Below are 14,565 nucleotides of genomic sequence, written 5' to 3' on the forward strand. Positions count from 1 at the left end.
TGAGCCACAGAGGCACACAAATTTAAATGTTTTTAAATTCACAGAGATTTTCTTCTGTCATTTGTTAACCATTGCCTCTCTTATGCTAGATCCTTTCTCTTCTATAAGTCCCATTGTTAGCAAGTAAAAGCCCCTGGCTTTTTCTTCTGAGTCCTTTATCATTTCTTCCATTATCTTCATTTCCATATATTTTGTTATATGTTTGGTCATATATTTCTCCTTGTTCTTCCAAAATACTAATAACCATCTCAAGGGTGTGTACCTTTTCTTTTTATTCCCCTGACACATTTTCAAATTTGAAGACTGTAGGTATGTATATGTACATGTATTTTTTTTCTTTTTTTTACCTCACATATTTGCCTTTTTTCCTTTCCATTTTTTGTTTTTGGTGTGAATATTTATTTATTTATTTATTTATTACTTATTTTTGAGTGAGAGAGAGAGAGAGTGCAAGCAGGGAAGAGGGGCAGAGGAAGAGAGAGAGAGAGAGAGAGAGAGAGAATCCCAAGTAGGCTCCACACTCAGCATGGAGCCTGACATGGGTCTTGATCCCCATGGCCCTGGGATCATGACCTGAGCCAAAATCAAGAATCAGAAACTTTCTACCACATTATGACAAGGATCTTCTTTCCTTCAGTTTCCAATAACATATTCCTCATATTCTTGTGATCCCTCACCAGCAATATCTTTAATGCTCATATTTCTACCAACAGTCTGCTTATAATGATTTATGTGTGCACTAAGACAATATAAGTTTTCTGTTCACTTTTCACTTCATTCTGAGTTTTCACTAGCAGAGTTGTTAATGTCCACATTTATATTAACAGTCTATTAAAGGCAATCTGGACTTTGCTATATGCTCCTCAGAATTCTTTCATCTTCTGCCCAATTCCTAAATGCTTGCACATTTTAAGTATTCACAAACACCATCTCACTTCCATGCACCAAAATCTGTATTAGTTTCTTACTGCTACTGTAACAAAAGGACACAAATTTGTTGACTTAAAACAATATAAATGTATTATCTTATAGTTCTAGAGGTCAGGAATCTCAAATAGCTTTCACTTGACTGAAATCATGGTGTTAGCAGGGCTGTATTCTTCTGGATTCTAGGAGGAATCTATCTCCTGGCCTTTCACAGCTTTAGAGGCCTCCTAATTTTTTTGGCTTATTGCCCCTTCCTTCATCTTCAAAGTCAGCCAGGTATAGCAGCTCCAAACTCTCTAACTTTGCCTCTCCTTCCTCCCTTGTGATTATGTTGGACATACCTGGATGATTCAAGATGATCCTTCTATCTCAAGATCCTAAACTTAACCACACATGTTAAGTTCCTTTTCCTTTGTCAGGTCAAGTAACATGGTATATCCATGGTATATCCAGGGTTATCCACAGAAACAAAACCAAAAGACGTAGATATATAGATATATGGATATATTCCCTCTTCACTGGAGAAGGTAATTTTTTTTTTCCTATTAAGGTCTTCAACTGACCAAATGAAACCCACCCACATTATAGAGGGTATTCTAAGTCTAATTATTTAAATGTCTATCTCATGTAAAAAAAAATAATACCTCTACAAAAATGTATAGAATAATGTTTTGTCAAATATCTGGCCTAGTTGACCCATAAAATTAGCCATCACAACTAGAAATAGGTTTCAGGGATTAGTAGTTGAACATCTTTGCAGGGCCACTATTCTGCCTACCACAGTGAAGATCTAAAAATGTGAATAATGAAAGGAGTAAAATAAGACAGACATGACAGGGAGGGGAGTACAGATGTATAGAATTGTAAGCATGTCAAATACAAAACATAATTTTCAATAGTGGGAAGGTGTGGGGAATAGATGGGAACTCATATCAAAAAATGTGGCAAGAGACAAAGCTGTAGAGGTGGCCATAAGCCAACCTATAGAATAAGGAGTCAGTCTTCATTAAAGGCCTGATTCTTACCCTAAAATGAACTGTGATGTATGGATAGTGAATGAGACAACCCAGTGAGTCACTGATGAGTTTTAAGTAGGAAATGATGAGATTATCATTATAAAAAGTAAGACTACTCTGGAACCAGTGTGAAGGCCTGACTTCCAAAGAGAAGCACTGGAGGGAAAGGAAAAATAAACAATGAAACTGAAAAACCACTGCAACAGTGGCATTGAAGGGAAGGAGTTTAAGGCATAATAAGACTTGGTGATGGATAAGTTATAGATGGTAAATGGTAAGAATATGCCTTGAAGCATTTGGAAGATTATGTTCATGTCTAAGACGGAAATGTGATTTAACAATTGAATGTATGATTAGAAGACATGTAGGCATTAGGCAACGTTTTCTTAGAGTGATGATGATATTTGATTATATTCTAAGAAAATGTCATGGTGGAAATGGTAGGGACTTCCCATTATGAAGACTCTCAACGAAATTTCAAAGACTCTATAGGTAAGATGCTTTTTTGGTAGCACCAAAGTAGAGTGGAAAAGGAGGGTTTAATGAGGATCCTAAGAATGAAGTGGAAGCAGTGGAAGTCTTCCAACTTAGAGATAAAATGAGGTGGAAACTCCATCATTTACTAGCTACTATTTGTCTTAGGCAAATATTTATATATAATTTTTAAAAATCTTAATGACTCAACTGTTATTATGCATGGTATCAAGCTTCAGCAAAAAAGTTTGCATGCATTTGTCATTTAATGTCTGTGTATATGTACTGTCAGTATTATCATATTAAAGTTGAAATTATTGCAGCTTAGAAAGCTAAAACATCTTACCCCCAGTCACATAGTGGAGAAGTAAGAATATAAACAGACCTCCTGGACTCTAATATCTATTCTCTTAAGGAAAGATCTCTCTTTACTGACAAGATACTTAGTATAATGGGCCAAATAGCAGCTATGGTGTAATGTACAAGAAGCACAGCCAAGAGACTCAGGGGTGCATCTTCAAACAGCCAATGTGTGACCTTGAGCAAATCTTTACTCTCAAATTAGATCAAATATCTAATATGCAATACTAGATGTAACATAAAATCTATGTAATATCTAATGTAATGTAATATCTAATATGCAAATTAGATATGTATTTTCCATCCACTGATTTACTATTCAGTATGACAAATTGTTTACCCTTTTATGACTATTCCTTTTACCATTCCCCTCTGTGGGATTGAGGCTCAGATTCCCCTTGTTTCTGGCTCACATTCTATATTTTACCTGGTAGACAGTGACCACTGAGTCTGTAGTATGATTTGTTTTTCAAACTAGTAGACTACAAGACCTCTAAAGTTCATTATAGATCATAAAGTCTACTAATGTGCTGCATTTGACAATGTTTTCACTTTTTTTCCGAAGTGTAAATGTATGTAGCTGTGAAAGAGAAACGTTATTTACTGAGACACCTTTGAAGGTGCATTTTATTTTGTACAAAGGAGAAGTCCCACTCAAAAAAAAATAAGATTAGGTGGGATTTCTTCTCTGTGGGAGAGATTAAAGAAATGCTAAAGTGCATTAAAGACAATGGAATGCAAACAATATAGATTGGTTACAGAACTTTGAGACATCTTCACAGTCTGGAATTTGTTACAGAAAGTGGATAAAAAGAAATTAGAACTTCCTGAAGTGAACACAGAAAAAGTAATTTGACATTCACAAAACTCTTCAGTCCTGAATCTCCCCTAAAATAATTATTTTACTTAGAAATTTAATTTAATTTAACAACAGCTGTTAGTAACATGGAAATAGCTGGTGGGCTTTTAAAAGTAAGCACTGAGATACAGAAAGCTATTATATAAGGGCATCACAGTCTGTGACAAACTGAGAAGCAATATCTTCCTTCAACAGAAGTGTGTGACAAGGCTTGAGACTGTTAAAACAAGTAAAGTTACTTATAATTGGGAAATTGCCTGTTTCACACAGTCTATCAGACACTCACATGGCTGTACTTAATGGAAGATGCTGATGACAAGCCACAAAGGTGTCACTTGGGTGACATTCCATTTAAAGTCACCCCCAAACAGACAGCGTGAGCTTTCCAAGGGGAGGCATAACCATTGGGCTGGAAGCAGGCAGGATTATAGTGCAGAACGTAACAATACAGGAGAGAGTTCTCCAGCCCAGTGACTTGGGGAATGGGGCTCAAGTGGGTAAGTAGTGTCATTACTGCTTGCACATGGATTTTGTGTCCCTCTTCCAATACTTCTCTAAGCCCTGTCTACTCCCTGGAGAAAGAATGAAGAATATGGAAGCAGTGTGTACTTCTATTTGATGGAGAATATACCTAAGTGAAAATTAGGAGTGTAAAGGAAAACAAAAGCTCTTGTTAAATGGCATGAAAAGCAGATTAGAAAGGAGAGCAAACTATATATGTGGCCTCTCACAGTGAGACCTCCATTCTGTCTAATGAGGGAATTGCCTTAGATAATGTCAAACTCAGCTCTAGAAGTTTATTTCTCTGTATTCATAATTGCTTATTTTAGTTGGAGAGATGGATTTAAGGGATAAAACAAGAGAAAATATATAGGCATTGGCAGGTCCTTTTAAGAAATAAAAGAGAAAACTGACCTAAGTTGATTATGTTGACTGGTGATAACGTGACATGGTACGTACTGACTGACTCTTGAATCCACTTCCCTTCATCTTTGATCAGTGGCCTGTCACTATTCATGTCTCAATCATTACAAACAACTCCATGGATTTCCCTCCCTCTATTTTTATCCTATTCCGATTTATTTCTACGCTTCAACCAGAGGGATATTTCCCAAAATGCAAATCTGCTCAAGTCATTCCTTTGCTTACACATCATTAATTGTTCACTGTTGGCCTCAAAATAAAATCCAAATGCTTTAGCATATTGTACAAACATTTTGCAATATGACCTGTGAGAGTGTTCCCCGTGGCAGGACTAAAGAGAAAGCCAACAAAAACTGGGAATCGTGTTTATCTGAAGTACTCTCAGAAATGTTGTCAGGAGAGACAACAGTAAAGGATGTGCTTAGAAATCAGCAGAAATGCCTTGCATCAAATATGAATGTTTGAGGCGGAAGTCCTGCCCCAGAAGTGGAGCCAAGCAGGCCAAGGTTACACCTGAATAACAGTGGACCCTGCAAGATGCAGCCCTGCCACAAGATGTGCTGTTCTTCACGTGTGAACGGGGCCACTTCTTCTTAGTCCTTGGGCTGTTCTGCATGGTCCAGAGCATCATCTGGGCCTCCCTAGCATAGCTTCCTTGGCCTGACTCCTGCTCCAGGCACTGCCTGCAGATACAGACTTCCCAGACTGTGGCCATTGGACCTGCACTCCATGCCCTGGTGCTGCAGCCTGGCAGTCCACTGTGGCACCATCAGGATCCTGGTACTTGGTGCTGGTCTTCCCTTCTCCCTTTATTCTGAGTTCAGTGATGCTACAGGCTAGCGGGTTCACCACTGATGATTCCTTTGAACCAGGTATCCTGCATGGTCCATTGTGGTGAAGTCTATGCCATGTTGTCTCTGAAGATCAAAGGCCAGCACTTCTACTAACTCTTGGACAAAGCTGGACATTTCCCCAACATGATACCCTGACAACACTGTGGGTGCCTACTGCAGCTTGTGAAGAAACCACCTTGGGTTACTCACCCCTCCCAGAGGGGAACAAAAGCAGAACCTTGGTGATGGGGTGATGACCAAGGTCACACAAGGAGCCCCAAAGTTCATTAACGGCAAGTAAAAGAGCAGTCACCCCCCACCCCAAAACAACAAGAACAAACAAACAAAAACAAATATGAAGAGTTGAGGACAAAAGCATGAGGACAGGAAATAAATTAGAAAGGTCTGAAGCACAACATACAGAACTGGTACAAAGAATGGGTAGCAAGGAAGCTTCAGGAGGACATTTGTGTAAAGTGAGGACAGAGCTCTTCATTTACTCTGTGGTGTAACAGAGTGAGAGTGTAAGGGAGGTGGAATGACTCCACACTGCCTCCCTTTCCAACCTCAACTCCTGGAAGTTGACCTCTCCTGTGCTAGCCTCTTTGAGTAAAAGGGAATACTAAAAAATGCTCTGTGCTGTTTCACATGACTTTATAATTCCAAATTAGCACAGTAACTTTTGTCCCAGTAAAAACTTAACATTTGCAGAATTGAATTTACTTAAATTGAATCCTTCATAGTGAAGTCTTCTCTTCATTCCAGAATGAGAGGCTCACACTGCCTCCACTGTAGTGGAATAGGCTTTCTTTTCTCCTGCCTGACAAACTCTTTTTCAATCTTTGAGACATGACATCGATTTCAAAAACTGAATGGGCCCTTCTATCAGAGCCATTCTTTCTCTGTGTCTCCACAGGAGTTTATACATATCTAAGAAATATTACATACTGCATACCAGTGTTATTTGCTAATGTGACTGTCTCCACACTGTAACATAAATTTCTGGAGGCTAGGGATGTGCCTTACTGGATACACTAAATGTATGAGAACGAGACTGAGGGAGAGACCAAGACCCATTAAAGACACTCTCCTTTCTCATAGATTGAATCCGAAGGGCTAAAATAGAGCTCTACTTTATGTATTTTGCTGTTGTTGTTTATTTTAAATAACCTCTTGGAATGTTTTCTTCTGATTTAAAATAGCTATACCAAAATTGTTATTTTTACCTACTCATAAGAGGGACACCTGCATAGAAGAAAAGGATAAGGAAGCTAAGGGCTTTAGATCAAAATAATAGAGATGCAGGGTAGGTAGCAACTTGCTTCCTGCACCACACAGAGTTAAAGAAATGGTTTTAAACTGCCTCCTGGAGAAAGATGACTTAGCCTGCCTTGTGGGAGCAAGTAAACAGTAAAGGGAGCTGGAGCTGATCTAGCACTGCTTATTTTGCAACAATACTTCTCTTTGGATGAGAGGCTACATATCTAGAAACCTGGATTTGGGGAAAGAATGCATCTCAAAAGACGTGAAAATCAAAAATCTTAGGTTAATGGTTGCTTTTTATTTCTCCATTATCTTTCTGGAATGAAGAGAATATTTCACTATGAAGGATTCAATTTAAGTAAAGTCAATTCTGCAAATGTTAAGTTTTTACTGGGACAAAAGTTACTGTGCTAATTTGGAATTATAAAGGATAAATGAAGTCATGTATTCATGAATGAAAGAGGCAATGTAGAAGAATAAGTAAATCCATAGCTTTGGAACCAGAAAAAGCTGGATTCATAACTTGACTCTTGCCATATTCTGTCCAACATACGTTGATGTTATTATAAAAATAAAAAAACTAAAGTATGTGGATCAGTTAGGATGATTCCAGCTGAAAGTAACAGAATACCCATCTAAAAGTGGCTTATGCCATATGGTAACAATGTCTCTATAACAGAAAGATCAAGAGAAAATGTGATACGAGGGTTAGAACTATATGTCCCATTGATGTCAGTAGGGACCATGCCTTGTCCACTGTGTTGTGGTTTGAATTATATCACCCCAGTTAGATATGTTGAAGCCCTATTCCCCAGTGCCAGAGGATGTGAGCTTATTTGGAAATAGGATCTTAACAGAGGCAATCCAGTTAATGTAAAGTAGACCTTAATACAATATTACTTGTGTCCTTATAAAAAGGAGAAATTTGGACATAGAGTCTGACATGCACAGAGGGAAAATATAAGCAAACATAGGGAGACTACCATGTCACGATAGAGGATTGGAGAGATGTATCTATAAGCCAGGAAATGCTAAAAGTTACTAACAAATAATCAGAAGCTAGAGACGGGCAAAGGAGGATTTCCTTACAGGTTTCAGGAAGCATGGCTCTGCTCATACATTGATAACAGATTTGTAGCATCTAAAATTCTGAGGCACTAAATTTCTGTTGTTTTAGGCCTCACAATATGTTACTTTACTATGGCAGCCCATAACCAGGGAACTACTACACATTGTTTCAGCTCTGCCATCCTCAACTTTCTTCTTCTTTTTTTTTCAATATATGAAGTTTATTGTCATATTGGTTTCCATACAACACCCAGTGCTCATCCCAAAAGGTGCCCTCCTCAATACCCATCACCCACCCTCCCCTCCATCCTACCCCCCATCAACCCTTAGTTTGTTCTCAGTTTTTAACAGTCTCTTATGCTTTGGCTCTCTCCCACTCTAACCTCTTTTTTTTTTTCCTTCCCCTCCCCCATGGGTTTCTGTTAAGTTTCTCAGGATCCACATAAGAGTGAAAACATATGGTATCTGTCTTTCTCTGTATGGCTTATTTCACTTAGCATCACACTCTCCAGTTCCATCCATGTTGCTACAAAGGGCCATATTTCATTCTTTCTCATTGCCATGTAGTACTCCATTGTGTATATAAACCACAATTTCTTTATCCATTCATCAGTTGATGGACATTTAGGCTCTTTCCATAATTTGGCTATTGTTGAGAGTGCTGCTATAAACATTGGGGTACAAGTGCCCCTATGCATTAGCACTCCTTTATCCCTTGGATAAATTCCTAGCAGTGCTATTGCTGGGTCATAGGATAGGTCTATTTTTAATTTTCTGAGGAACCTCCACACTGCTTTCCAGAGTGGCTGTACCAATTTGCATTGCCACCAACAGTGCAAGAGGGTTCCCGTTTCTCCGCATCCTCTCCAGCATCTATAGTCTCCTGATTTGTTCATTTTGGCCACTCTGACTGGCGTGAGGTGATATCTGAGTGTGGTTTTGATTTGTATTTCCCTGATGAGCGACGTTGAGCATCTTTTCATGTTCCTGTTGACCATCCGGATGTCTTCTTTAGTGAAGTGTCTATTCATGTCTTCTGCCCATTTCTTTACTGGATTATTTGTTTTTCGGGTGTGGAGTTTGGTGAGCTCTTTATAGATTTTGGATACTAGCCCTTTGTCCGATATGTCATTTGCAAATATCTTTTCCCATTCCGTTGGTTGCCTTTTAGTTTTGTTGGTTGTTTCCTTTGCTGTGCAGAAGCTTTTTATCTTCATAAGGTCCCAGTAATTCACTTTTGCTTTTAATTCCCTTGCCTTTGGGGTGTGTCGAGTAAGAGATTGCTACGGCTGAGGTCAGAGAGGTCTTTTCCTGCTTTCTCCTCTAGGGTTTGATGGTTTCCTGTCTCACATTCAGGTCCTTTATCCATTTTGAGTTTATTTTTGTGAATGGTGTGAGAAAGTGGTCTAGTTTCAACCTTCTGCATGTTGCTGTCCAGTTCTCCCAGCACCATTTGTTAAAGAGACTGTCTTTTTTCCATTAGGTGTTCTTTCCTGCTTTGTCAAAGATGAGTTGGCCGTACATTTGTGGGTCTAGTTCTGGGTTTCTATTCTATTCCATTGGTCTATGCGTCTGTTTTTGTGCCAATAACATGCTGTCTTGATGATTACAGTTTTGTAGTAGAGGCTAAACTCTGGGATTGTGATGCCTCCTGCTTTGGCCTTCTTCTTCAAAATTCCTTTGGCTATTTGGGGCCTTTTGTGGTTCCATATGAATTTTAGGATTGCTTGTTCTAGTTTCGAGAAGAATGCTGGTGCAATTTTGATTGGGATTGCATTGAATGTGTAGATAGATTTGGGTAGTATTGACATTTTGACAATATTTATTCTTCCAATCCATGAGCAGGGAATGTCTTTCCATTTCTTTATATCTTCTTCAATTTCCTTCATAAGCTTTTTATAGTTTTCAGCATACAGATCTTTTACATCTTTGCTTAGATTTATTCCTAGGTATTTTATGCTTCTTGGTGCAATTGTGAATGGGATCAGTTTCTTTATTTGTCTTTCTGTTGCTTCATTGTTAGTGTATAAGAATGCAACTGATTTCTGTACATTGATTTTGTATCCTGCAACTTTGCTAAATTCATGTATCAGTTCTAGCAGACTTCTGGTGGAGTCTATTGGATTTTCCATGTATAATATCATGTCATCTGCAAAAAGTGAAAGCTTAACTTCATCTTTGCCAATTTTGATGCCTTTGATTTCCTTTTGTTGTCTGCTGATGCTAGAACTTCCAACACTATGTTAAACAGTGTTGAGAGTGGACATCCCTGTCGTGTTCCTGATCTCAGGGAAAAAGCTCTCAGTTTTTCCCCATTGAGGATGATGTTAGCTGTGGGCTTTTCATAAATGGCTTTTATGATCTTTAAGTATGTTCCTTCTATCTCGACTTTCTCGAGGGCTTTTTTTTAATTTTTTTAAAAAAAAATTTTTTTCAACGTTTTTTATTTATTTTTGGGACAGAGAGAGACAGAGCATGAATGGGGGAGGGGCAGAGAGAGAGGGAGACACAGAATCGGAAACAGGCTCCAGGCTCCGAGCCATCAGCCCAGAGCCTGACGCAGGGCTCGAACTCACGGACCGTGAGATCGTGACCTGGCTGAAGTCGGACGCTTAACCGACTGCGCCACCCAGGCCCCCCTCTCGAGGGTTTTTATTAAGAAACGTTGCTGAATTTTGTCAAAGGCCTTTTCTGCATCGATTGACAGGATCATATGGTTCTTATCTTTTCTTTTATTAATGTGATGTATCACATTGATTGATTTGCGAATGTTGAACCAGCCCTGCATCCCAGGAATGAATCCCACTTGATCATGGTGAATAATTCTTTTTATATGCTGTTGAATTCGATTTGCTAGTATCTTATTGAGAATTTTTGCATCCATATTCATCAGGGATATTGGCCTGTAGTTCTCTTTTTTTACTGGGAGTCTGTCTGGTTTAAGAATCAAAGTCATACTGGCTTGATAGAATGAGTCTGGAAGTTTTCCTTCCCCTTCTATTTTTTGAAATAGCTTGAGAAGGATAGGTATTATCTCTGCTTTAAATGTCTTGTAGAACTCCCCTGGGAAGCCATCTGGTCCTGGACTCTAATTTGTTAGGAGATTTTTGATGACTGATTCAATTTCTTCACTGGTTATGGGTCTGTTCAAGCTTTCTATTTCCTCCTGATTGAGTTTTGGAAGCGTGTGGGTGTTTAGGAATTTGTCCATTTCTTCCAGGTTGTCCACTTTGTTGGCATATAATTTTTCATAGTATTCCCTGATAATTGCTTGTATCACTGAGGGGTTGGTTGTAATAATTCCATTTTCATTCATGATTTTATCTATTTGGGTCCTCTCCCTTTTCTTTTTGAGAAGCCTGGCTAGAGGATTATCAATTTTGTTTATTTTTTCAAAAAAGCAACTCTTGGTTTCGTTGATCTGCTCTACAGTTTTTTTAGACTCTATATTGTTTATTTCTTCTCTGATCTTTATTATTTCTCTTCTTCTGCTGGATTTAGGCTGTCTTTGCTGTTCTGCTTCTATTTCCTTTAGGTGTGCTGTTAGATTTTGTATTTGGGATTTTTCTTGTTTCTTGAGATAGGCCTGGATTGCGATGTATTTTCCTCTTAGGACTGCCTTTGCTGCGTCCCAAAGTGTTTGGATTGTTGTATTTTCATTTTCATTTGTTTCCATATATTTTTTAATTTCTTCTCTAATTGCCTGGTTGACCCATTAATTCTGTAGTAGGGTGTTCTTTAACCTCCATGCTTTTGGAGCTTTTCAAGGCTTTTTCCTGTGGTTGATTACAAGCTTCATAGCATTGTGGTCTGAAAGTATGCATGGTATGATTTCAATTCTTGTATACTTATGAAGGGCTGTTTTGTGACCCAGTATGTGATCTATCTGGAGAATGTTCCATGTGCACTCGAGAAAAAAGGATATTCTGTTGCTTTGGGATGCAGAGTTCTAAATATATCTGTCAAGTCCATCTGATCCAATATATCATTCAGCGCCCTTGTTTCTTTATTGACCATGTGTCTAGATGATCTATCCATTTCTGTAAGTGGAGTGTTAAAGTCCCCTGCAATTACCACATTCTTATCAATAAGGTTGCTTCTGTTTGTGAGTAATTGTTTTATATATTCGGGGGCTCCTGTATTCGGCGCATAGACATTTATAATTGTTAGCTCTTCCTGATGGATAGACCCTGTGATGATTATATAATGCCCTTTTTCATCTCTTGTTCCAGCCTTTAATTTAAAGTCTCGTTTGTCTGATACAAGTATGGCCACTCCAGCTTTCTTTTGACTTCCAGTGCATGACAAATAGTTCTCCATCCCCTCACTTTCAATCTGAAGGTGTCCTCAGGTCTAAAATGAGTCTCTTGTAGACTGCAAATAGATGGGTCTTGTTTTTTTATCCATTCTGATACTCTATGTCTTTTGGTTGGCAGATTTAGTCCATTTACATTCAGTGTTATTATAGAAAGATAAGGGTTTAGAGTCATTGTGATATCCGTAGGTTTCATGCTTGTAGTGATGTCTCCGGTACTTTGTCTCACAGGATCCCCCTTAGGATGTCTTGTAGGGCTGGTTTAGTGGTGATGAATTCCTTCAGTTTTTGTTTGTTTGGGAAGACCTTTATCTCTCCTTCTATTCTAAATGACAGACTTGCTGGATAAAGGATTCCCGGCTGCATATTTTTTTCTGTTCATCACATTGAAGATTTCCTGCCATTCCTTTCTGGCCTGCCAAGTTTCAGTAGAGAGATCAGTCACGAGTCTTATAGGTCTCCCTTTATATGTTAGAGCAGGTTTATCTCTAGCTGCTTTCAGAATTCTCTCTTTATCCTTGTATTTTGCCAGTTTCACTATGATATGTCATGCAGAAGATCAATTCAAGTTACTTCTGAAGGGAGTTCTCTGTGCCTCTTGGATTTCAATGCCTTTTTCCTTACCCAGATCAGGGAAGTTCTCAGCTATTATTTCTTCAAGTACACCTTCAGCACCTTTCCCTCTCTCTTCCTCCTCTGGAATACCAATTATGCGTATATTATTTCTCTTTAGTGCATCACTTAGTTCTCTAATTTTCCCCTCATACTCCTGGATTTCTTTTATCTCTTTTTCTCAGCTTCTTCTTTTTCCATAATTTTATCTTCTAGTTCACCTATTCTCTCCTCTGCCTCTTCAATCCAAGCCGTAGTTGTCTCCATTTTATTTGGCAGTTCATTGATAGCATTTTTTTAGCTCCTCCTGGCTGTTTCTTAGTCCCTTGATCTCTGTAGCAAGATATTCTCTTCTGTCCTTTGTACTGTTTTCAAGCCCAGCAATTAATTTTATGACTATTATTCTAAATTCACTTTCTGTTATATTGTTTAAATCCTTTTTGATCAGTTCGTTAGCTGTTATTATTTCCTGGACGTTTTTCTGAGGGGAATTCTTCATTTTGGATAGTCCCTGGAGTGGTGGGGGACTGCGGGGTACTTCCCCTGCGCTGTCTTGAATAACTTGCATTGGTGGGTGGGGCCACAGTCAGACCTGATGTCTGCCCCCAGCCCACCACTGGGGCCACAGTCAGACTGGTGTGTGCCTTCTCTTCCTCTCTCCTAGGGGCGGGATTAACTGTGGGGTGGCGTGGCCCGTCTGGGCTATTTGCACACTGCCAGGCTTGTGGTGCTGGGGATCTGGTGTATTAGCTGGGGTGGATCGGCAAGGTGCACAGGGGCGGGAGGGGCAGGCTCAGCTCGCTTTTCCTTCAGAGATCCACTTCGGGAGGGGCCCTGCGGCACCAGGAGGGAGTCACACCCGCTGGAGGGATGGATCTGCAGAAGCACAGCATTGGGTGTTTGCGCAATACAAGCAAGTTCCCTGGCAGGAACTGGGACTCTTTGGGATTTTGGGAATGGGCGAGGGAGTTGGCACTGGTGAGCGCCTTTGTTTCCCACCAAGCTGAGCTCTGTCGTCTGGGGCTCAACAACTCTCCCTCCCGTTGTCCTCCAGCCCTCCCATTCTCCAAGCAGAGCTGTTAGCTTATAACCTTCGGATGTCAAGTCCCACTTGCCGTGGGAACATACTCCGTCTGGCCCCTCCGCTTTTGCAAGCCAGGCTCGGGGCCTCTGCTTGGCTGGCGGGCTGCCCCTCCAACCCCGCTCCCTCCCGCCAGTCCGTGTAGCGCGCACCGCCTCGCCCTCTTCCTACCCTCTTCCGTGGGCCTCTCGTCTGTGCTTGGCTCCGGAGACTCTGTTCTGCTAGTCTTCTGGCGGTTTTCTCCTCAACTTTCTTCTTTATGGCATTCCCTTTGCGTAATCACAAAATGACTACTATACTCCAAAGCACCATATCCTGCCACACCAAAAAAGAGAAAGGAAGGTATTTTCTCCTGGTATACCTCTTTTTTAAGAAAAAAAAGAAAAAAGAATTTCCTTTTACAGCAAGAAAACTTAGGTTTAGGTCCCCAGAAAGACGTACCTTCAGGTCCCATTGGTTGTTGTGGGTCATATCCTCATGCTCTGTGTGCAAGCATGGGTGGCCACATGGATGTCTGGAATGTTAAATCTCTATCATGGAAAGTATATACTGTTTTCAAAGAAAAAAAGAGAAAAGCACAGCTTTTTGGTAGGCAACCAATGCCATCTGCCATAGCACAGAAAGACTTAGGGAGGTGAAGAAAGCTATTAAACTTAAAGATTCAACTTTATTTTGACACTTTATGTACCTCTAAGTGGAATGAAATTTTACATCAAAATAATAGCTAGCTAATATATATTTGGCAATCTACTATGTGCTGGGTACTGTGGTAGATTTTACATGTCTCCTAATTTTATTACACACCACATAACGGCAGTACAGTTAATGTTCCC

The 14,565-nt window shown here is 39.7% G+C and overlaps 1 pseudogene; it reads left to right on the forward strand.

Annotated features, from left to right (window-relative positions):
• The first annotated feature begins 4,860 nt into the window (after positions 1-4,860).
• On the forward strand, positions 4,861-5,580 carry LOC125146453 (transmembrane protein 223-like; annotated as a pseudogene).
• Positions 5,581-14,565: the final 8,985 nt, after the last annotated feature.

Source organism: Prionailurus viverrinus, chromosome D1 (genome assembly GCF_022837055.1).
Source record: "Prionailurus viverrinus isolate Anna chromosome D1, UM_Priviv_1.0, whole genome shotgun sequence".
Lineage (NCBI taxonomy): Eukaryota > Metazoa > Chordata > Mammalia > Carnivora > Felidae > Prionailurus > Prionailurus viverrinus.